The sequence below is a fragment of the Sander vitreus genome, chromosome 1 (assembly GCF_031162955.1).
Source record: "Sander vitreus isolate 19-12246 chromosome 1, sanVit1, whole genome shotgun sequence".
NCBI classification, from domain to species: Eukaryota; Metazoa; Chordata; class Actinopteri; order Perciformes; family Percidae; genus Sander; species Sander vitreus.
Window position 1 is genome coordinate 40,976,249 of NC_135855.1, and position 25,544 is coordinate 41,001,792.

The 25,544-nt window shown below is 42.7% G+C and overlaps 5 non-coding genes across 5 annotated transcripts; all 5 read right to left on the reverse strand.

Moving 5' to 3' along the window:
- Nucleotides 1-7,242: 7,242 nt before the first annotated feature.
- On the reverse strand, nt 7,243-7,315 carry trnav-uac (transfer RNA valine (anticodon UAC)). Its single transcript has one exon. It is a non-coding gene; the product is annotated as a tRNA-Val (tRNA).
- Nucleotides 7,316-10,310: 2,995 nt separating this feature from the next.
- Nucleotides 10,311-10,383, reverse strand: trnav-uac (transfer RNA valine (anticodon UAC)). The gene has a single exon. It is a non-coding gene; the product is annotated as a tRNA-Val (tRNA).
- Nucleotides 10,384-13,595: 3,212 nt separating this feature from the next.
- On the reverse strand, nt 13,596-13,668 carry trnav-uac (transfer RNA valine (anticodon UAC)). Its single transcript has one exon. It is a non-coding gene; the product is annotated as a tRNA-Val (tRNA).
- Nucleotides 13,669-14,432: 764 nt separating this feature from the next.
- On the reverse strand, nt 14,433-14,505 carry trnav-uac (transfer RNA valine (anticodon UAC)). The gene has a single exon. It is a non-coding gene; the product is annotated as a tRNA-Val (tRNA).
- Nucleotides 14,506-16,835: 2,330 nt separating this feature from the next.
- trnav-uac (transfer RNA valine (anticodon UAC)) lies at nt 16,836-16,908 on the reverse strand. The gene has a single exon. It is a non-coding gene; the product is annotated as a tRNA-Val (tRNA).
- Between the last annotated feature and the right edge of the window lie 8,636 nt (nt 16,909-25,544).

Below are 25,544 nucleotides of genomic sequence, written 5' to 3' on the forward strand. Positions count from 1 at the left end.
ATCTGATTTCATTCTATGTTATTGTGTTGTTCTTTCAAAAATGTTTGGTCAAATAAGGTTATTAATTAAACAAACTGAAAGCACTGCTGTTTTGTGGAGCAAGCTATGTCTGTCTGTCTGTCTGTCTGTCTGTCTGCTGCTGTCAGTGTCAGTGTGAGCGACTCTGTCCTGCTCATCCTTCTCCTTTTATTTTAAGGGGCTCTTGCCGCCCTTTTCCCCCCCTGAAACGAAAGGAGAAGAGCAGCCCGGTTAGAGTCCGCCTCATCACTGACACCAACCCTGCCAATCAAAACCCATCAGCCAACCAACCAATCAATCAACCAATCACCTCATCAATGCACGTGGAGAGTAAAACTAAAAAGCTACATTTCTAAGATCCAAAAACGGAAAAAATCTTGAAACATTATAGTTATATTAACAAAAGTCAGTTGACAATCGAAGTAGAATTACGGGGCTTTACCACCTGAAAGTCCGGACCAAGGGTCATGTTTTTGTTACATTGTCTACATTTGAGACGGGCTTCCCCGTCCTCTCCTATCCTCTCTCTGTGTTGGAGTTTTTTCAGCTGACTGCTACTCTCTCACTGTGATACCGCGGCTTTTTTTGTTTTGTTGTGTTGTTGAGAAGCGAGACACGGGAACTTTACTTGGGGTTTGAGGAGCTGCAGCATTTATTCAGAGACAAACTGAAACCTACACTGTACATTTACTAACTCTTAAAAAGTAAACTGCTGCTTTATTCTCTGCCATAGACTGTATAATATTAATGGACAGCGCATGTGTGACGTCACCTATTGCTATGAGTCGTTGAGTTTGCCGTTACGGGCGCAGCCATCCTGGTTGTGACGATTTTAGACCAGAGGGAGGAGGCACGTTACGTTACACACTTTCACTGGCAATCACATCAGCCACACCCTAAAACATCCCCTGCTTTATCGCCGATTTTAAAATCAACGAGACAATAATTCAAAAAATGAACATCGTTCTGTGTTGCAGAAGACTTAAAACTAGAGATTGAGACCATAAACTCATTATGAAAATGTTTACTGAGGTAATAAATCAAGTGAGAAGTGGGTCACTTTCTCCTAGACTTCTACAGAAACTGACCTCCTTTTGCAACCGCACGTGTCGCCCCCTGCTGGACTTCTGATAGAAAGCAGGTTTAAGGAGTCTCCCCCTGCTGGACTTCAGATAGAAAGCAGGTTTAAGGAGTCTCCCCCTGCTGGAAGTCAGATAGGAAGCAGGTTTAAGGAGTCTCCCCCTGCTGGACTTCAGATAGGAAGCAGGTTTAAGGAGTCTCCCCCTGCTGGACTTCAGATAGGAAGCAGGTTTAAGGAGTCTCCTCCTGCTGGACTTCAGATAGAAAGCAGGTTTAAGGAGTCTCCCCCTGCTGGACTTCAGATAGAAAGCAGGTTTAAGGAGTCTCCCCCTGCTGGACTTCAGGTAGAAAGCAGGTTTAAGGAGTCTCCCCCTGCTGGACTTCAGATAGAAAGCAGGTTTAAGGAGTCTCCCCCTGCTGGACTTCAGATAGAAAGCAGGTTTAAGGAGTCTCCCCTGCTGGACTTCAGATAGAAAGCAGGTTTAAGGAGTCTCCCCTGCTGGACTTCAGATAGAAAGCAGGTTTAAGGAGTCTCCCCCTGCTGGACTTCAGATAGAAAGCAGGTTTAAGGAGTCTCCCCCTGCTGGACTTCAGATAGAAAGCAGGTTTAAGGAGTCTCCCCCTGCTGGAATTCAGATAGAAAGCAGGTTTAAGGAGTCTCCCCCTGCTGGACTTCAGATAGAAAGCAGGTTTAAGGAGTCTCCCCTGCTGGACTTCAGATAGAAAGCAGGTTTAAGGAGTCTCCCCCTGCAGGAATTCAGATAGAAAGCAGGTTTAAGGAGTCTCCCCCTGCTGGAAGTCAGATAGAAAGCAGGTTTAAGGAGTCTCCCCCTGCTGGACTTCAGATAGAAAGCAGGTTTAAGGAGTCTCCCCCTGCTGGACTTCAGATAGAAAGCAGCTTTAAGGCACTTCCGCATTTGCAGCACTTCGCCGAGCCGGATGCTTTGTCCATTAATATTATACAGTCTATGTTCTCTGCTCTGAGCGCTGACACCGTCTCTCTCTCTCACGTACACACTAACCTCTGAGATGTTCTTTAAAGGAGCGACGCTTCTCTTATAACATGAAGATAGCCTGCCAGAGCTTCCTGTATTTGGTCCGAAAGTCCGAACCATCCAAATAATGCATTCACACTTGAACCGGACCATGGTTCAGTTTGATCCGGACCGAGACCACCTCTTGTCGGACAAATTTCGTCTGTTTGGTCCGGGGGAGGTTTCACATCGTAATTTTGGTTCGGATCAAACTGAAAAGTCCAAAAGTCCGGACCAGATGAGGTAGGTGTGAAAGCCCCCTTAGTCCCTAAAATACCTAGATATCAGAGCGACGGGATGTTGATTCCCAGCTCCACAGAGTCTAAAGTTCATGTGTTAGTGTGAGCTGTGGAAAGGTTGTACTTACTGTTCTGCACCTCGTCACTGCTGGGCTCCTGCATGAGGAGAACAAATATTATAAAGACATGTTCAGCGATGGTCGGCTTTTCTTATTTTGATTTATACGTATGAGAGATATCTCTATATCTGTGTCTCCATATATCTGTATCTGTATATCTGTGTCTCTGTATATCTCTATATCTGTGTCTCCGTATATCTGTATCTGTATATCTGTGTCTCTGTATATCTGTGTCTCTGTATATCTGTATCTGTATATCTGTGTCTCTGTATATCTGTATCTGTATATCTGTGTCTCTGTATATCTCTATATCTGTGTCTCTGTATATCTCTATATCTGTGTCTCTGTATATCTGTGTCTCTGTATATCTCTATATCTGTGTCTCTGTATATCTCTATATCTGTGTCTCCGTATATCTGTGTCTCTGTATATGTCTATATCTGTGTCTCTGTATATCTCTATATCTGTGTCTCTGTATATCTGTGTCTCTGTATATCTCTATATCTGTGTCTCTGTATATCTCTATATCTGTGTCTCCGTATATCTGTATCTGTATATCTGTGTCTCTGTATATCTCTATATCTGTGTCTCCGTATATCTGTATCTGTATATCTGTGTCTCTGTATATCTCTATATCTGTGTCTCTGTATATCTCTATATCTGTGTCTCTGTATATCTGTGTCTCTGTATATGTCTATATCTGTGTCTCTGTATATCTCTATATCTGTGTCTCTGTATATCTGTGTCTCTGTATATCTCTATATCTGTGTCTCTGTATATCTGTATCTGTATATCTGTGTCTCTGTATATCTCTATATCTGTGTCTCTGTATATCTCTATATCTGTGTCTCTGTATATCTCTATATCTGTGTCTCTGTATATCTGTATCTGTATATCTGTGTCTCTGTATATCTCTATATCTGTGTCTCTGTATATCTGTGTCTCTGTATATCTCTATATCTGTGTCTCCGTATATCTCTATATCTGTGTCTCTGTATATCTCTATATCTGTGTCTCCGTATATCTGTGTCTCTGTATATCTCTATATCTGTGTTTCTGTATTGCTGTATATCAGTATCAGTGTCTCTATGTCCCAACCCAACTGGCAGCGGCAGATGACCGCCCACCCAGAGCCTGGGTCTGTCCGAAGTTTCTGCCTGTTAAAAAAGAAGTATTTCCTCGCCTCTGATGCACCAAATGCTTGCTCGTGGGAAACTGTTGTGTCTCTGTAAATGATAGAGTGTGGTCTAGACCTACTCTATTTGTAAAGTCTCCTGAGAGAACACCTGTTGTGTGATTTGACACAATATATAAAATTGTATTGAACCGTTACTGCAGCGACTCACCTGTTTCTGTGCAGGCTGGGGCAACATGCGGCCGATCTCACTGACCATCCAGCCCATAATACTGTCGACACAACACCGAGGAGTTAGATCACGTCAAACACTTTCTTTGTCCCAAAACATTTGTCCTGAACTTAGATCCTCAAACACACAAGTATTTTGTATAGTATATCAGGCATTACGCTGTATATCAGGCTCACCCCCTCTCTGTCAAAGCCCAAAAAACCCAGGTGAACAGGTGAAGCAAACAAATATAATGTTATCACTTCTGCTCAAACCGCCATGAACACGCCCACAACCTACAATATAAGTGCACAATCTAATAATCAATAAATAATATGATATGTGAAATGATATAAACAACATACAGTATGTGGCTCCTACAGACGGGATGAACGATAACTAAAATCTGTTTGTTTTACATCTCGGCACACTTCTACTGGTACTTTCCTTGAGTCTTTTCTTTTCGTGCCACTTTCTACTTCTACTCCGCTACATTTCAGAGAGAAATATTGTACTTTTTACTCCACTACATTCATCTGTTACAGCTTTAGTTACTAGTTACTTTAGTTACTCCACTACATTCATCTGTTACAGCTTTAGTTACTAGTTACTTTACACATTAAGATTTCTGCACACAACACACATGTAGTTTATAAATCTGATGTTGTTGTTGATATGTTATACTGTATATGTTTTTACATTTAGGAGTTTAATCTCCAGAGAAAGGATCGGGGCTAAAGCTAGGTGCTCTAAAGCTTCTGTAACGTTGGATAGACGTGTTTTCACTTACTTTGGCTGCTGCTCTGCTTCATTAGCATCCCTGTGAGGACAAAAAGTTCCACTTTATGTATCCTTAGAAAAGGAAATTTAGTGTGCAGCAGGATGTCTAAAACACACATACACAGAGGAACGCACCACCAGATGCCAACAACATTGTAAACACAACACAGGACACACATCAACACATCAATGGAGACACTCCTTCCCCCAAAACCAATGAATCTAACTGGACAGTAGGCTACACAGGTAAATCGGTCATATTGAACATTGACAGGAATAAATAAATAAATAATCACATACTGTATACAAATTTCAAGAGATGTCAATCAAGTGAATTCAGGTTCCTACCAGCCACAGGAATAAAAGAATCCCTGGCACATCTAGTTCTTAACATAGGTAGCCTAAAACGGTGGCCTGAGGGAGAGCAGATTAAACTCCCCAAAGAGTGGGTGATCAGGGCAGTTTAAAATGTGGTTAGCCTTACCTCTGACCCATTTATCTGTGATGGTTTTAGCTGTGGTAGCTGTACCCCAACCACCTTAGACGCTACGTTTACCAGCTTTGTTAGCTTATGCTTGTTGGTCATTGAAAGACCACTGTACCACACCACAATACAAAATGTCAAGACTGGTAGAACAAAGTCATCAGAGTCCTGCACACGCTGAACGACTTCATCTTCCTCAAGAAGAAAAGTCTCTGTTGGGCCTTTTTACAGACAGCATCTGTGTTGCTCTCAAAAGATAATTTGCTGTCAATGATGGTTCCTAAATATTTATATTCATCTACTGTCTCAACATTCAGGAGAAGAGTGTTTTAACAACAGTGACTATGTCCAGTATGACCACTTGAGTTTAACACCTGTAGTTTGCTCCTGTGTCTCCAGTTTTAAGCTTTGTTGCGTGTGATTACCAACGTTTCCGCTTCGAGTTAGGCTACATATACGCTGTTACGTTTACATTTCTAAGCGTCCATATTAACACGTCTGACAATACATTGTCATTGTCACTCCCATCTTGCAAAATACGGATGCTTGGTCAGGTGCCTTTGTCGTTGTTAATGACGCTAAAAGTCTCCTTTCGCGTCATATAACACGCTTTAACTAAACACGCTTGGTCGGGACTATTGGCGTCACCTTTGACGCAGTTATGTTAAAGGACAATTCCGGCGCAAAATTAATCTAGGGATTATTAATATATGTGTAAGATATAAGATATTTGTGGGGGTTGAACTGACCAGTTTTGATTAGTAAATTAAGCCATCTTCACTTGAGTTTCTGCGTGCAGAAGTCGCCGGACGACACCATTTCCTGAACATAGCCATACTGAGAAATACAGAGATGGTTTTGTGGAGCTGAAAGTCTAAATTAGCTTTGTATCAACTCATTTGGCAACGGCTTGGACGTAACGGACGTTCATTTATATAAAAAAGTTACGCACTAAAGCTTAAAACAAAAAGGATCTTACTCTTTAACAAAAAGGTCTGTCTCTGTAGGGATCCTTTCCATAATGTTGCAGAGTAAGGGCGTGCCCTGACAGTACCTAGGTAAGGACTACTAGCCAGTCAGGAGCAGAGTATGAGGGCGTGTCCTGACAGTACCTAGGTAAGGACTACTAGCCAGTCAGGAGCAGAGTATGAGGGCGTGTCCTGACAGTAGCTAGGTAAGGACTACTAGCCAGTCAGGAGCAGAGTATGAGGGCGTGTCCTGACAGTACCTAGGTAAGGACTACTAGCCAGTCAGAAGCAGAGTATGAGGGCGTGCCCTGACAGTAGCTAGGTAAGGACTACTAGCCAGTCAGAAGCAGACTATGAGGGCGTGCCATGCTAGCAGCTAGGTGAGCATTATAACATGTTCCAAAGTGACCACGTTTGTCTCTGAAGTAAAGGCTGGACTACAATAGAGCTGTTTGGAGCAGTTTGTGAACAGTGTTTTCTGTTGGAGATGGTAAGTCCCTTTGGGATTTTTCACTTTATAAACCTATTACGTGCACAAAAAGATATATAACACAATAAAAGAAATGGAAAAAGCCAAAAAGCATAATATGAGCACTTTAATACTGGACCAATTTCAAAGATTGTTGTTCCTAACAGTCACTTAGACACAGAAACATGGGAAATAGGGTTTAAAAAATATATAGTTACACTTTAATATCTCCCACTCTGAATTATAGTTTTTACAGTGCATGATGTTCATCAAACTACTGCCAAAGATTTTACTCACTTCTCAGTGTCAGCAGGTTTTGTGGCTGGAGCAGGTTTTGGTGCCGGAGCCTCTGCTGTTTAAGGAAACAGGAGACTCTCAGGTTAGCAATATGAAATCTCTCACAGCACGACATCACTAGGAGTTGAATAAGGATGATCTGAGGATGACCTTTAGCTGAAGCGGGAGCTTCAGTGTTCTTGTTGACTTCTGTCTTTGAGCGAACATGACTCTCCGGCTGAGGAACTATGTTCTCCAGACCATGTTTAATCCAGTCTATCATCCTGTCGGGCACACAAACACACACATGTTCAACTATAACTCATGGATTTGGCTTATACATTATTGACTAATGGTCCTTTGAGACAATATCTACTGTTATTCACTGTACTCCACTTAAGCAACATGACAGATTTAAGAACACAAGTCTGGTTCCACTGGGGATTGAACCCAGGATCTTCTGCGTGTAAAGCAGATGTGATAACCACTACACTATAGAACCCCTGTGGCATAAGAAGTCTTAATATAAAATGTGTATGAATGTGATTCTGAACCATAGAAAGCTGTATCAGGTTTATGATCGACAAATGCTGTTGCTTATTAGAGCTGAAATGTCCAGTTGTATGGGAATCGGTGATCCACGCCCACTACCACCCTGTGTCCGCCTGTGCTTACCGGGCCATGACCTCACGTTGCACCGTGACTGGAGAAGGAATCCTGCGTACCCGCCCAAGAAGCGTGGTAAACGGAGGAGGCGAGGGACTAGAGCGGGCCTCCAGGTTAAACATCGCCGCCTATGGAAATATTCCCATGCTGGCAACTGGACAGACTGTCTGCTCTTGGAACATAACCTCACATTTCTCTAACAAACAGGCGTTGCCTGGTACCTGTGGGCAGTGTTTCCAGATGCGCCCGGTGGATTGCTGAACAGGGATCCACCTCCCCTACACCTTGGCCGGGATCGTCGTGGCTTGCCTAGGCTCAGCATTATCGAGTACACATCCTCTTCTACCTCTGAAGATTCAGTTATCGCATCTGTGAATATGTGCTTGTTAAATGCCCGCTCTGTGTGGCGAACAAGGCGCATGTTCTGAATGACCTGTTTAAGGCAAAACTTGGACTTTTTATTTCTGACAGAAACCTGGCAACGTAATTCAGAGTTTATTCATCTAAATGGGCTATGTCCTGTTGACTGCTCGTTTATCTGATCCCCGCGTCTGTCTGGCCGCGGTGGAGGACTTGCCATAGTATGGAGAAATATCTATCCCTGTCAGCTGGTGAGCGTGGAAACTTTCTCCTCTTTTGAACTGCAAATCACTAGAGTTGGTCGGTTGGCATTCTTATTTATCGCCCCCCTGGTCCTGCTGGGCAGTTTTTATCTGAGTTCACAGACTTTATGTCATCTGTTATTAAATGTGAAAAGCTATTAATGGTTGGGGATTTTAACCTGCACACTGACGTTGCCGATAACCATGCTGCAAAAGATTTCCTTAGTATTACTGACTCACACAATCTAAAGCAGCATGTTCACGGGCCCACACATGCTGGTGGTCATACATTAGACCTTGTTTTCACACTAGGTCTGGAGGTTCATTCTTTATTTTTAATACTTTAAAGGTCCCATGACATGTTGCTCTTTGGATGCTTTTTTATAGGCCTCAGTGGTCCCCTAATACTGTATCTGAAGTCTCTTTTATATAGGCCTCAGTGGTCCCCTAATAATGTATCTGAAGTTTCTTTTATATAGACCTTAGTGGTCCCCTAATACTGTATCTGAAGTCTCTTTTATATAGACCTTAGTGGTCCCCTAATACTGTATCTGAAGTCTCTTTTTATATAGGCCTTAGTGGTCCCCTAATACTGTATCTGAAGTCTCTTTTATATAGACCTTAGTGGTCCCCTAATACTGTATCTGAAGTCTCTTTTATATAGACCTTAGTGGTCCCCTAATACTGTATCTGAAGTCTCTTTTATATAGGCCTTAGTGGTCCCCTAATACTGTATCTGAAGATCTCTTTATATAGGCCTTAGTGGTCCCCTAATGCTGTATCTGAAGTTTCTTTTATATAGACCTTAGTGGTCCCCTAATACTGTATCTGAAGTCTCTTTTATATAGACCTTAGTGGTCCCCTAATACTGTATCTGAAGTCTCTTTATATAGGCCTTAGTGGTCCCCTAATACTGTATCTGAAGTCTCTTTTATATAGACCTTAGTGGTCCCCTAATACTGTATCTGAAGTCTCTTTTATATAGACCTTAGTGGTCCCTAATACTGTATCTGAAGTCTCTTTTATATAGGCCTTAGTGGTCCCCTAATGCTGTATCTGAAGTCTCTTTTTATATAGGCCTTAGTGGTCCCCTAATACTGTATCTGAAGTCTCTTTTATATAGACCTTAGTGGTCCCCTAATACTGTATCTGAAGTCTCTTTTATATAGACCTTAGTGGTCCTCACTAACTACTGTATCTGAAGTCTCTTTTATATAGGCCTTAGTGGTCCCCTAATACTGTATCTGAAGTCTTTTTTATATGGGCCTTAGTGGTCCCCTAATACTGTATCTGAAGTCTCTTTTATATAGACCTTAGTGGTCCCTTAATACTGTATCTGAAGTCTCTTTTATATAGGCCTTAGTGGTCCCCTAATACTATGGGTAATAATGATGTTGAGCTCTTAATGCGATCTTTTAGTGACCTCTGCTCTTCTGTGTTGGACGAAGTGGCTCCTTTAAAGTTAAATCTAAGCCCATCCGTAACGCCTCGCCTTGGATGACGGACGATGTGCGTTGTCTAAGGAGGAGGTGCCGTAGGACTGAACGCCTGTGGAAATCCACTAGGCTTGAAGTACACCGTCTGTATCTTAAGGAGCTTATGCAGGATTTTAATAATTTAGTTAAGAATTCCAGGTCAGCCTATTTTTCTAATTTAATCTCTTCTTCCAAGAGAAACCCCAAGGTTTTATTTGATACTATAAATAATATTGTCTCTCCTCCTGCCACTGTGACAACAATATGCTCGCAAGATGACAGTAATAGGCTGCTGTCATTTTTTATTGATAAGGTAGAGTCTATTACATCAAATATTCAGCCTGGGCCACACCTTCATGTAGACTGCCTTTCTTCACCTAGGCCTATTACCATTGAATCTTTCCAACCAATCAGCCTCCAGGAGTTGCTAAACTTGACCAAGAAAATGAAAATGTCCTTTTGTCAACTGGATATAATACCACCCTCATTATTTTCAAAAGCACTTCCTGCCATTGGCCCTAGTATAGTGGCTATTGTCAACTCCTCATTGGCCACAGGCTGTGTCCCGTCCTATTTTAAACATGCCAGTATCCAACCTATATTAAAGAAGCCTAATTTGGACCCAACAGGTTGCAGAAGGGAGTCCAATTACATAGAGAGAACTTAGTTTTTGGGTAATTTGAGACAATATCTACTGTTATTCACTGTACTCCACTTAAGCACTTAATGTCACAGATTTAAGAAGACTTAAGTCTGGTTCCACTGGGGATTAAACCCAGGATCTTCTGCGCGTAAAGCAGATGTGATGACCACTACACTATGGAACCATTGTGGTATGAGAAGTCTTAATATAAAATGTGTATGAATGTGATTCTGAACCATAGAAAGAGACTTTCCAGGTCTGAAAAGTGCAACCAATGGGAAAATGCCTTAAAGGGCGACTCCACTCGTTGTCAATATGATTGATACCTCTTTGTTTGTTAGTGCTGGACCATCGTTACAACAGACGTCGTTGGAGACACCCAAGGCTAAGTCTGAAAGACCATCGTTGGCTTTCTCACATGTGGCCAAATTTGAGAATTTCTTTAGTTTTGACCATACTGACTGTCGATATCACAACACAAACATGTCACAGAAAAAACATTCTAAAATCAACATAAAATCTACATAAAAACATAAACATAAGATCATAACATCAAAGAAGCATCTTAGGACATAAAGGAAGGACACATATGACCTGCTGGAGCTGCTACCCCCGCGACCCGATACCGGATAAGCGGATGAAGATGGATGGATGGATGGACATATGACTGTACAGACAATACGACATCTTACAAAGTCACTGTAATAATTAACGTGCAAAGTGCAAAATGTGCTGTTATATTTATAGCACTTTGCTTTGTTGTGCTAAGATTTAGTGCTGGAGTTCAGCAGCTTGATAGATGTTGTTGCGGCTGTTGCCAGTCCAACAAAGTGCTGCCGCGAACACTGAGAGATGCATAATCACACTGTGACGTGCTCAAGATTGTATTGCAATGATCTCTTTTATATAGGCCTTAGTGGTCCCCTAATACTGTATCTGAAGTCTCTTTTATATAGACCTTAGTGGTCCCCTAATACTGTATCTGAAGTCTCTTTTATATAGACCTTAGTGGTCCCCCTAATACTGTATCTGAAGTCTCTTTTATATAGACCATAGTGGTCCCCTAATACTGTATCTGAAGTCTCTTTTATATAGACCTTAGTGGTCCCCTAATACTGTATCTGAAGTCTCTTTTATATAGACCTTAGTGGTCCCCCTAATACTGTATCTGAAGTCTCTTTTATATAGGCCTTAGTGGTCCCCTAATACTGTATCTGAAGTCTCTTTTATATAGACCTTAGTGGTCCCCTAATACTGTATCTGAAGTCTCTTTTATATAGACCTTAGTGGTCCCCTAATACTGTATCTGAAGTCTCTTTCCCTAAATTCAGCCTTGGTCCAGAATTACAGCCACTAGAGCCAGTCCCACAATGAGCTTTCCTTAGGATGGGTCATTTCTGTGTCTGTAGCTTTAAATGCTATTGAGGAGGAGAGAGGGGGGGCAAGGTGGAGGGTGGGGGGGGTTCTTGACCAACTGCCATGCTTCACTTGTTTGCAAGCCATGATGTCTCTCTCTCTCTCATGGGGGGGCCAAATTCTTTGGGTGGGCAAAGCAGAGAAAGGGGAGGTAACCTTTCCCCCTTAAAGTGACATTTTCATGCCATGGGACCTTTAACTACATTTTCCTGATGATACTTACAGACTTTTACTTAAGTAACATTTTCACTGCAGGACTTCTACAAAGTACTGGTAACAGAGTATTGTTTTTATAGCGTGGCATTAGTACTGAATACTTCTTCCACCGCTGTATAACATCCGGTATATGTTATACTGTATATGTTTTTACATTTAGGAGTTTAATCTCCAGAGAAAGGATCGGGGCTAAAGCTAGGTGCTCTAAAGCTTCTGTAACGTTGGATAGACGTGTTTTCACTTACTTTGGCTGCTGCTCTGCTTCATTAGCATCCCTGTGAGGACAAAAAGAAAAGAGAAGAGTTTTTTAACAATGGTGACTATGTCCAGTATGACCACTTGAGTTTGACAGCTGTAGTTCGCTCCTGTTCGACCTGAAAGGTCTGTAAGCCTATCAAACCAATAAGACTGGTTTCCAAAAGTCTCCGTTTGTGTCTGTCCAGACAACAAAGCAACCCCATATCTCATACAGGCAGGGAGGGTTGTGTGAGGGTTTTCTTTGTTTGCCAATTCCATTGAATCGAGAAAGCCAACCACTTTTCATGTTTTATTAACAGTTAATATCATTCATTCATCATTATCATAAGATATTTGTGGGGGTTGAACTGGCCAGTTTTAACGCCTATGTCTTCACTTGAGTTTCTGCGTGCAAAAGTCGCCGGACGACACCATTTCCTGAACATAGCCATACTGAGAAATACAGAGATAGTTTTGTGGAGCTGGAAGTCTAAATTAGCTTTGTATCAACTCATTTGGCAACGGCTTGGACGTAACGGACGTTTGTTAATATAAAAATGTTACGCACTAGAGGAAGAGATGTTGGAGTAGGGCTGTTAAAAGACACCTCCCACCCTGGCAGCTGCTTATTTCAGCTGCTGAAATCAGGCAAGCGATTCAGGAGCATCAAGGCTAATACAGAAAGACTCAGGAAGAGTTTTTATCCACAAGCTGTTAGGCTCCTGAATCAAAACATGACAAACTGCACAATGCACCTTGCACTTTAAGCCCTGGATCTACTTTAGTGAGCACTTCAGTAGTACAAGGTCTTATTATATTTATGAGTAGGGGTAGTCTGGGTGGTATATCTTTCATCTTTAGCTTCTTATTTATTCATGTTTTTATTCATATCAGCACTTTTAGTGGACGGAAATGACCCGAGGTTACATTGCAGCCTATATCGCACTGCAGCTTTTTTCTTGCTTAATACTGGACCAATTTCAAAGATTGTTGTTCCTAACAGTCACTTAGACACAGAAACATGGGAAAATAGGGTTTAAAAAATATATAGTTACACTTTAATATCTCCCACTCTGAATTATAGTTTTTACAGTGCATGATGTTCATCAAACTACTGCCAAAGATTTTACTCACTTCTCAGTGTCAGCAGGTTTTGCGGCTGGAGCAGGTTTTGGTGCCGGAGCCTCTGCTGTTTAAGGAAACAGGAGACTCTCAGGTTAGCAATATGAAATCTCTCACAGCACGACATCACTAGGAGTTGAATAAGGATGATCTGAGGATGACCTTTAGCTGAAGCGGGAGCTTCAGTGTTCTTGTTGACTTCTGTCTTTGAGCGAACATGACTCTCCGGCTGAGGAACTATGTTCTCCAGACCATGTTTAATCCAGTCTATCATCCTGTCGGGCACACAAACACACACATGTTCAACTATAACTCATGGATTTGGCTTATACCAGGCAAATTCTACATTTCTGGTACTTTGAGACAATATCTACTGTTATTCACAGATTTAAGAAGACTTAAGTCTGGTTCCACTGGGGACTGAACCCAGGATCTTCTGCGTGTAAAGCAGACGTGATGACCACTACACCATGGAACCTCTGTTATGTGAGGATCTGTAATATAATTGGCACAAGGCTTACAGGTCTGAAAAGTGGAACCAAACATGAAAGCCTTAAAGGTCCAATGTCTTAATATAAAATGTGTATGAATGTGATTCTGAACCATAGAAAGAGACTTTCCAGGTCTGAAAAGTGCAACCAATGGGAAAGTGCCTTAAAGGGCGACTCCACTCGTTGTCAATATGATTGATACCTCTTTGTTTGTTAGTGCTGGACCATCGTTACAACAGACGTCGTTGGAGACACCCAAGGCTAAGTCTGAAAGACCATCGTTGGCTTTCTCACATGTGGCCAAATTTGAGAATTTCTTTAGTTTTGACCATAGTGACTGTCGATATCACAGTCAGGAACACCATCTAAAGCAGTGGTTCTCCAACTACTTTCAATAATGTACCCCCTGTATAATATATATAGCATTTTATTTGGAAAAAAAGCCTGTATAAAGAGGTACATTACAGCGCTGCACCACCCCTGTCTGAACGACTAAACAACTTTGCAACTGAAAAACATTTCAGTGCTACTTTAAATGTTTAAAATCCATTACTAAATTAATTTACTATTATTGTATAACTTTGCCTGCAGTGCTCCAAAGTACCGCTAGGGGTACGCGTACCCCCATTTGAGAAACACTGATCTAAATGGCCCTACAGAGGATCGATAGCTGGGTGTCCTTACAGTTCAGTCAGATCTGACACGTCTTTCTCACACCTGATGTTCGCCAGGTGGTAACAAGAGGTAAGTCTGGTTCCACTGGGGATTGAACCCAGGACCTTCTGCGTGTAAAGCAGACGTGATGACCACTACACTATGGAACCCCTGTTAGATCATGAACTGTAATATAATTGGCACAAGGCTTACAGGTCTGAGAAGTGGAACCAAACATGAAAGCCTTAAAGGTCCAATGTGTAGGAATGTCTCCCATCTAGCGTTGAGATCATATATATCAATCAACTCTCTCGCGCCACGCAGTTCAGAGTACGTATTACAGCTACGGTAGCCTTCACGCTTCAAAAAGACGGTCTCTTGCTCTCTTCAATATCCTTTTTCTGGGCGATGAAGAAGACGCCTGTTCCTGAAATTTGGATTTTGAAATGTGGTCCTCCATATTCCTTCTTCAAACGTGCCGGGGCCGGGAAGCTATGATTCACATTAGCAGCATTAGCAGCAGCTGTGAGTTTATCATGTGACAGCGAAAACACGAAAGGCGGAGCAGTATGTCCTGTATGTCCCTTACCGGCTAACGTATCTCAAGATGGAGCATGAATATGGAGCGTCTGCCCCAGTTCATGCAAATGCAAATGTCAGATTTCAAGCCAAAAGGAATACTTGGAATTGATGGTGGTGGTAAATAATCATGAAAAAGGACAAGTTTGTGAACAGGCAACACAGATTTTGATAATGAACTAAACATGTTACACACTGGACCTTTAAACCTGCTTTTACAGCAGGAGGCAACCCCACTGGTTGCAAAAAAGGGTCCAATTACTTAGGTTTTCGTTGAAGGAAAACCCTGCTATTTAACCTGTTGGGGGTCACTGTCAAGACCTCTTTGTTTGCTAGTGATGGAACGTCGTTAACAACAGACACCCAAGGCCAGGGGTTTTCAAAACGTTTTGTGTGTGTGGACTACTATTAAAGGTGCGTTTTTTAGGCTACAACATGTTTTTGTCACATACAGCAAACATGTCCTCACTATCTGCTAGCTGCCTGTGCCCTGAACACACTGTAAAAAACATCTCCTCACTATCTGCTAGCTGCCTGTGCCCTGAACACACTGTAAAAACATCTCCTCACTATCTGCTAGCTGCCTGTCCCCTGAACACACTGTAAAAACATCTCCTCACTATCTGCTAGCTGCCTGTCCCCTGAACACACTGTAAAAAAACATCTCCTCACTATCTGCTAGCTGCCTGTCCCCTGAACACACTGTAAAAAACATCTCCTCACTATCTGCTAGCTGCCTGTCCCCTGAACACACTGTAAAAAAAAACATCTCCTCACTATCTGCTAGCTGCCTGTCCCCTGAACACACTGTAAAAAAAACATCTCCTCACTATCTGCTAGCTGCCTGTCCCCTGAACACACTATAAAAAAAACATCTCCTCACTATCTGCTAGCTGCCTGTCCCCTGAACACACTGTAAAAAACATCTCCTCACTATCTGCTAGCTGCCTGTCCCCTGAACACACTGTAAAAAAAACATCTCCTCACTATCTGCTAGCTGCCTGTCCCCTGAACACACTGTAAAAAAAAACATCTCCTCACTATCTGCTAGCTGCCTGTCCCCTGAACACACTGTAAAAAAAACATCTCCTCACTATCTGCTAGCTGCCTGTCCCCTGAACACACTGTAAAAAAACATCTCCTCACTATCTGCTAGCTGTCTGTCCCCTGAACACACTGTAAAAAACATCTCCTCACTATCTGCTAGCTGCCTGTCCCCTGAACACACTGTAAAAAAAACGTGGTCTCTGTAGACAGCCTAGGGTCCACACATGCCAACAAAAACAAAGTGGTCCAACCTGCACCACCAAACATAACAAACCGTGTTCCAGCGTTCAGCCAATAACGGACAAGAAGGATTTGGGAGGGAACGGGATGAGGAGGAGGGAGGAGCGATCTAGTCTTCGTTTTGTTTGAAAATACTTTGAACGTCAACAAGAAGTAACATCACCCAACATCAGTTAGAGCACCTTTAATGTACCACTATTCTGTAATCAAGAATTTTCGCGGACCACCTCATAATACACATAATAAAATATGTCTACACACAGTCCTACCTGAATTAATCTGCACCTCTAAATAGGCCTACTAGCACTAAAACTATAACTGGTCATCGCATCAGGTCAACAGGCTTGTTAAAAGAACGTTTACTGCCACGTATTTAATTTATTTATCTACTATACAATATACATATTCTTAACTTTTATGGGAATTTCCTGGTAAAATGAAGGATGAAAAACTTTTATTTTATATTGTATTTTAATTTTCCATGGACTACCTGCAGTACTCAGTACCACAGTTTGGGATGGACTGCCTAAAGCCCAAACTGCGGTATCATTTGTTTAGTTTTGACTATAACGACTGACATTGCCACAGCTAGGAGGACCATCTAACATCTACTTCAGGTCATAAGACCAAAGTCTGGTTCCACTGGGGATTGAACCCAGGACTTTCTGCGTGTAAAGCAGACGTGATGACCACTACACTATGGAACCCTTGTGAGGAGACTGTTTCTAATGTAATCGAGGTCCACCAGAGTCTCTGAATAAAAGACAAAATATGGAAAGCATCTGGTGTCCATACAGTACACGATTCAGTACAGTAGAGACAGTCATCGTCAGCTGTTTCTAAAAACACTCTCTGGTTTGTTAGAGGAAAATGTCTCCAGGTTTCCAGCTCACAATTAACAAATTAGATTAGTTTTAATCCACTCACGAGCTTGTTGTTGAGCTGACATTATTTACCCGCTGCTTCCTGCTTAACAACCTTCCTTCTTTGGAAGGAGAAGAGTCGATATTTACAGGTCTGAAATATCAACCCGTTCTCACTCCGAACTCGTAAAAGACGGACGTTTGGACAGTGGCTGTCAGCGTCTGAAGCGACGAAAAAGTGCCCTTCAGCGTGTTTGTAGAACGTACCGGGGAGAGCAGCAGCTACACGGGGTTTAGAGAGGAGTATGTAAGGGGGGGATTCTGCATAGGGAGGTAGGTTGGTTGGGATGGAGGATGGGTCAAACACAGGATTTTCACACAGGAGACCAGGGTTCATGTCCCACGTGTGTCTTTAACCATCCCGTTATTGACACGTGTCACAGAAATGTAAGCCCGTCCACCCACAACCTTTTCCTAAACCCAACCGTGCCGTTCTTCCCGCGAGTTACGGAAACGTAAGCCCACGCACAAGCCTTTCCTTAACATAACTACGTCCAAAGGGACGCCAATAGTCCCGACCAAGCGCGTTCAGTTAAAGCGCTAAAGGAGACTTTTAGCGTCAATAACAACGACAAAGGCACCTGACCAAACGTCCGTATTTTACGAGATTTTAGTGAGAATGTGTTAGAAATGTGTTTGTTGGTTTCTTCAACCAATATTTAAGATGCACCGAACATAAGGACTCTTATTTTGGCTTATTCAGCTGCAGTTCTGTTAAATTAAATCACCGTGACTGTGCTATTTTATTCTCAGTAAACACCAAGCTGATCTGTAAACATGGAGACACGTTGTGTCCCATGATGTCTAAATACTGTTTGAAAGGATTTTCCTCCCTGATATGAAGAAATATCTCTAGGAAACTCTCTAATAATCATCTAACAGAGTTTAAACACGCAGAATATCAAGCCTGGCATCTGCCAAAACAAATGAAACATGAGCTTGGAGATTGGTCTAGAACATTTCATACCCTTTCATACTTTGATGGGTGAAAAAGTAAGTTAAGGAGCAGTGTGTACATTTTATTGTTTTTAACTGCCTGCAAGGTAGGCAATCTCTGTATTGTGTGTATGATTGTGTGTGATTTGTACTTTACTATCTGCTGCACAACAAATTTCCCCACTGGGGGACAAATAAAGTAACTTGAACTTGATTTTAGGGGGGCTCTATTGGCAGAAATGGAATAATATATTCATAACTATGTTTTCCTTAGTGTAGAATAACCTAAAAACCAAGAATTGTTGTGTTTTCATATCTACAAAGGGAGCATATCATCTTCCACGGAGCCTGTCATGTTGCACCGCCATGTTTCTACAGTAGCCCAGAAGTGACAAACCAAACACCGTCTCTGGAGAAGGAGCCTTTCAAGCTTTACGTTACCTGACAACCTGTTCTCACTCCCAACTCGTCCAACGCTTGGTCAGTGGCTCTTGCCGTCAAATACTGACGCAAAAAATCACCCTTTAGTGTCTGTGTGAGACGCACAGTACAGGGCAGGCGATTGACTGCGGCACTGTAAGATGACTTGGTATGAAGACAGACAACCTGGATGACTAAGCACCTTTAGATATTTGAATGTCGTTAAAACCTTTTTGTGTGGGGCGCTCTCTAGCTCACCCAGTGAGAGCGTTCGCCCCATGTTGGCTGAGTCCTGCAGCAGCGCAGGATGGATCCGACCTGCTGCCCTTTGCTGCGTGTCATCCCCATCTCTCTCCCCCTTTCATGTCTAGCCACTGTCACTTCATAATAAAGGGAAAAGCCCTGAAAAAATAATCTTTTAAAAAATAAAATGAGTGTGATGAGTGTACAACTGATGATTGCCAGGTGGTAACAGGACAATGTCCTTACTTCTAAAGACAGCAGTCAGTAGAGGGAGAGCAGCAGTCAGTAGAGGAGAGAGCAGCAGTCAGTAGAGGAGAGCAGCAGTCAGTAGAGGAGAGAGCAGCAGTCAGTAGAGGAGAGCAGCAGTCAGTAGGAGAGAGCAGCAGTCAGTAGGGAGAGCAGCAGTCAGTAGAGGAGAGCAGCAGTCAGTAGAGGAGAGCAGCAGTCAGTAGGGGAGAGCAGCAGTCAGTAGAGGAGAGCAGCAGTCAGTAGGAGAGAGCAGCAGTCAGTAGGAGAGAGCAGCAGTCAGTAGGAGAGAGCAGCAGTCAGTAGGAGAGAGCAGCAGTCAGTAGGAGAGAGCAGCAGTCAGTAGGGGAGAGCGGCAGTCAGTAGAGGAGAGCAGCAGTCAGTAGGAGAGAGCAGCAGTCAGTAGGAGAGAGCAGCAGTCAGTAGGAGAGAGCAGCAGTCAGTAGAGGAGAGCAGCAGTCAGTAGGGAGAGAGCAGCAGTCAGTAGAGGAGAGCAGCAGTCAGTAGGAGAGAGCAGCAGTCAGTAGGAGAGAGCAGCAGTCAGTAGAGGAGAGCAGCAGTCAGTAGGGGAGAGCAGCAGTCGGTAGAGGAGAGCAGCAGTCAGTAGGAGAGAGCAGCAGTCAGTAGGAGAGAGCAGCAGTCAGTAGGAGGAGAGCAGCAGTCAGTAGGGAGAGCAGCAGTCAGTAGAGGAGAGCAGCAGTCAGTAGGAGAGAGCAGCAGTCGGTAGAGGAGAGCAGCAGAAAAACCTCCGACACAAAGAGAGGATACGAGAGGACGAGGAAGTCCGTCTACAAACCAATCAGTTATAAGTATCTGGAGACGCAGCTCACGTATGTGATGACGGCAGGACATAGTTTTGTCACGTTTAGATCTTTAGTGTGCTTGCATAACTGCAGTGTGAAACCAAAACTTACTGTATACAATGTAACAAAAACATGAACCTTGGTCCGGACCTTGGTTCGGACTTTCATGTGTGAAAACGCTCTAAGAAGGCTCGACACAACATGAGACTTTGCTCCAAGTATCACCAGGGACTCTACACATGAACTACACCGGTGACCAAGGGACTAAATCTGTGGCTACTTGTTTTGATATCGACTCCTTTTGACTGCAGCCGGAAACAACAAGACCTACGGTGAGTTGTTAAAACCTTTTTTAGTAAACTCTGGGTACACAACCAATGTTGTCAATGCTTTGGTTAAGGTGTAGAGCCCCTGGTCATACTTGGAGCAAAGTCTCATGTTGTGTCGAGCCTTCACAGTGTTTTAAAAATAGATATTTTGAGGCTAGCATCAAAGTGCCCCTAGCACTCCCATTCAAAAGGCCATTTGACCAAAAAACCAGAATACGGTACATCTTAAAAGTGGCGATTCCCTCCTAAATATGTTTTTAAACGAAAGTTTGACTCAGGTACATTCACACAAAGACCCTAGGTTGCATTTTGGCGAGAGTTAGGCTTTAACTATGTGCTTTTACGCTGCAAGTTGAAGGATGACACCAGAGGGGTACCCAAAGCGTCAAGTATCGCCGTGGATGGGATAACATTGGAATTACTTAAAAGCGCCCTGCATCTGACTGCGACGCTAAAGAAGACTTTTTGCATCAGTAACTAAAAACAAAGACCCCTGACCAAGCATCGGCTTTTTGAAGTGAGAATGTGTTGTACCTGAAGGCCACCGTAGATAGGGCTGGGTACCTTTCAAAGACTTTCATACCGGTACCGGTACCAATACCGTGACTTCGATCCCAGTTCCTGAACGATACTTTTATCTACACTACACGACTACTACACTGTAGTCAAATCTTTCAAAATACAACAACACACACGAGCCAATCTCTGTGCGTAACGCAGAATTGTTCCTGCAAACATTATTCGGTTGGTTCCTAAAAGTATCGCAGTTTGGTGCCATTACCGTAGGTTCTCCTACACGCTGGGATGGTGAGGGAGGTGAGGTTGCGTTTCCTAGGATGGTGAAGAAATGTCCCGCCTTACTGTGCCTCTGATTGGCTTACCATGGTATTTTTACCCAATCCCTAAACTTAGCCAGTATCTCTCCTCATGCCTAAATCTAACCAACTCAATAAACGAAGGCTGCAATTACAAGCCAATCAGAGGCCGAGTAGAGAGGGACGATCCTTTGCCATCCTAGGAAAATGCAAATTTGCAAGAGGGAGCAGTCAGTTGGTTGCAATCTGCAATCTCACCACTAGATGTCACTACATGTCACTCTATGTGCTATTAGAAAGCACCAACATTTAACTTGGTGAACTTGCAGAAACAATGTCTCTCTCACACACACACACACACACACACACACACACACACACACACACACACACACACACACACACACACACACACATACCTGGGCGGCAGTGGTCTGTTGTCGGTTTGGTCCTCTTGCATTGATTCCACCACGGTGATCTGAGGCTCTGCAGCTAAAAGACACCAGAGATTAATATTGGTATCTCTTTATCTATAAGGCTCTTATTAGAAAACTATGTTACAGAACTTCTATGTCACTCAGAGAAACATTATCAGACTCGCTCTGCTGACTGGCTTTTACTTCATGTTCCACAACTCGCTCTGAACTTTTTGGATGCTTTTATATAGGCCTTAGTGGTCCCCTAATACTGTATCTGAAGTCTCTTTATATAGACCTTAGTGGTCCTCTAATACTGTATCTGAAGTCTCTTTTATATAGACCTTAGTGGTCCCCTAATACTGTATCTGAAGTCTCTTTATATAGACCTTAGTGGTCCCCTAATACTGTATCTGAAGTCTCTTTTATATAGGCCTTAGTGGTCCCCTAATACTGTATCTGAAGTCTCTTTATATAGACCTTAGTGGTCCCCTAATACTGTATCTGAAGTCTCTTTATATAGGCCTTAGTGGTCCCCTAATACTGTATCTGAAGTCTCTTTTATATAGACCTTAGTGGTCCCCTAATACTGTATCTGAAGTCTCTTTTATATAGACCTTAGTGGTCCCCTAATACTGTATCTGAAGTCTCTTTCCCTAAATCCAGCCTTGGTGCAGAATTACAGCCACTAGAGTCAGTCCCACAATCAGCTTTCCTTAGGATGGGTCATTTCTGTGTCTGTAGCTTTAAATGCTATTGAGGAGGAGAGAGGGGGGGCAAGGTGGAGGGTGGGGGGGGGGGCCTTGACCAACTGTCACTTTGCTCGTTTGAAAGCCGTGATGTCTCTCTCTCTCTCATGGGGGGGCCAAATCCTCTGGGCGGGCAAAGCAGAGAAAGGGGAGGTAACCTTTCCCCTTATGATGTCATAAAGGGAAGACTCCTGATTGGCCCATCTGAGCTTTCATTTTCTCAAAGGCAGAGCAGGATACCCAGGGCTCGGTTTACACCTATCACCATTTCTAGCCACTGGGGGACCATAGGCAGGCTGGGGGAGCTCATATTAATGTTAAATAACCTCATAAAGTGACATTTTCATACCATGGGACCTTTAAAATCACCTCAATGTGCCTTTTGGACAATTTAGAAATCTAGTTTTAAACAAATGTCTACTTGTACTTCCTTTACATAGTTGTACTTTCGTTTATTTATCAAATAATTTTTCTAATTCAGAAAGTTTTTATTGTCTTTCTATGTTTCCTATGGTGATGCTTTCTGTGTTGTTGTTCTCTTTTTTTGTCTTTTTAATTTGACTCCATAACATTGTAAATGGCCGTCGCCCCTCAGTGATCTCCCGAGCGTAAATAAAGTTTGAATGAACGAATGACATCTCGAGTCTCGGCTCCGTCTGCAGGAATATCCAGATGTGTTCTCACCTTTTGCAGCTGCTGGTTGGCGCACCTGAGGAGAAACAAACACACAAGGTTACATCTTGAGTGCGCCCATGCGAAATGCATGGGTATTTCGTTTTAGAAAAGAGAACCACTTACAACTCACAATATGGTTGTTGATTGGCTACTGCTAGCCACAGAGTAGCCTATCAGAGCAAGCCAAAGCAGCTGCCCTGTTCACAAGCCTACTTAGTATGCAGAAGGCAGTGATTCTTCTAACCTACCCTAAATCGATAAATGTGTGTTTTGAGTGTGAGAAGATCTCTGTTAGGAATTACGTAATGAAATGGTCTGCAGGTAATACATGTTACCTAGACCTGCAGGTAATACATGTTACCTAGACCTGCAGGTAATACATGTTACCTAGACCTGCAGGTAATACATGTTACCTAGACCTGCAGACCTGCAGGTAATACATGTTACCTAGACCTGCAGACCTGCAGGTAATACATGTTACCTAGACCTGCAGGTAATGCATGTATAGTGTAGCCTAAATTTCCGAGGCAACCTCAGTGATTTGACCGTGATTAACCAAACATGCTACAGGGGGGCAACAGAGTCTGATAACTTTAGACAACATAGGGAACCAAACGGGATTCGGGAGTCTTTCTCTAGGGATTTTGCAGGACAGGATTTTTCGGGGGAGGGCAGTCACGTGATCGGGATATGACGGGAGTATTTTCGTGGGCTCGGGGTTGGATGGGAGCGACAATTGATTCCTGTGTCACCCTCTAGTTGCACCTGAAATAATAGGCTAAAGCAACGACAGTTTATGGAAAGCACAAGTGTAATTATGGTCAGATCTCGGTCCTGACTGATGAGGAAGTGATATTAATAAGCGTTGTGATTTACACATCTACAGCGTCTGCTATTTTTTTGCCAGCTTTCCTCCTGTTTTAGGAAGCAGCGACTGCGTTTTGCCTGTAAAACCGTGTCTGTGTTCTTCATATTTATGTAGAATTATAGTTTGCTCTTCTTATGTAAAATATGCGGCTCTGGTAGATGTTTGTGATTGGTCGTGGTGTGCAAACCCCGCCTCTTTTATGTGAGCGCGCGCGTCGCTGGATTGGGAAACCCTGATGGTTGACTGAACTAGTTGTTAACCAGCGTCGTGATACAGGTTATGCGGGAACACGGTTGGTAGGTTAGGTGAAGCCGGGTAACTGAAAGAAATCCAGGACATGTTGATCTGGATTCGTAGTACAGGCCTCAGGTTAGGGTGCATCATGGGAAATGTAGGATCAAGTGTTTTATGAAAATGAAACCCCCTGTAAAAAGCCATTTTGTCATTGTTGTTGTTTTGGTTCTTGTACAGAGATACAACACGTTAATCAGGGAGTTTAAGAGGAACTGTACCTCGATGGGCAGCTCAGCTGTTTCTTTCTTGTTCAGATCTGGCTGAGGAACAACTTTCTCCAAACCCTGAGTGATCCACGCCATCATCCCTTTTCTGTGGTTACAAAAAAAACAAAGAACAACAGAACGGTTGATGTCAGGCAGCTTCTAAACACTAAACACTAGCAGAGCTCCTAGGGCAGGAACATCCATCTAAACTCTGATGATCAGAGACATCGTTGGGACAAATATGATGACGATCAGGAGCTGTCAGCGGCAAAACAAACTGCAATGTCATGTTAATATTCTTCTATTTCGTCCACTAAAAGTTCTGTTTTTGTCGCTGACAGACTCAGATTATTAGTCTAAGTGTGTGACAACATTATGAAAGGATCCCTACAGAGATAGACCTTTTAGTTAAAGAGTAAGATCCTTTTAGTTTAACATGAAACAGCCCCAAAATCACCATCACCAAACTACACCAGACTCCATGTAAATAATCAGTACTTTTATCATGGTAAAACACACTTCATTCAAAGTGGACAGAAACTAAATAAATCTACGAAAAGCCGTCTTGGTTCATCTTTCCACTGTTCCAACAATCACCACTCTGGTTTGGTTGAAATAAAGCCTTAATTCACCCATTTACATGTGGAGATATGCTGGCTCTATACACGCTAAAAGTCCTGATTATTTACATGGAGTCTGGTGGAGATATGCTGGCTCTATACACGCTAAAAGTCCTGATTATTTACATGGAGTCTGGTGGAGATATGCTGGCTCTATACACGCTAAAAGTACTGATTATTTACATGGAGTCTGGTGTAGTTTGGTGATGGTGATTTCGGGGCTGTTTCATGTTAAACTAAAAGGATCTTCCTCTTTAACTAAAAGGTCTATCTCTGTAGGGATCCTTTCATATTGTTGTCAGACACTTAGAATAATAATCTGAGTCTGTCAGCAGCAACAACAGAACTTTTAGTGGACGCAATATGCCCCGCGTGGTTACATTGGAGCCTGTATCTCGCTTAATACTGGACTAATTTCAAAGATTGTTGTTCCCAGCAGTCACTTACACACAAAGACATAGGAAAATAGGGTCCAGGTTGAGAAATAATAATTAAATAATTAATTAAAGTGATTGATGGACAAATGAAGGTGAGTATCCATAGTTAATAAAGCTGCTCACTATTTGACATTCTGCCTTCTGACAGCTTTTTTAAAGCAGCCCAGTATTTGGCATTCTGTTTGTCAATGTTTGTGAAGCAGCTTACTATTTGGCAGACAGCGTGTTGATAGGTGGATAAAGCAGCTCAGTATTTGGCATTCTGACTGCTGACAGGTTTTAAAAGCAGCTCACTGTTTTGGCCGGTGTGTCAGCGTGTCGATAGGTTAATAAAGCTCTTAGTCAGTGTCCTCTTTTAGGATC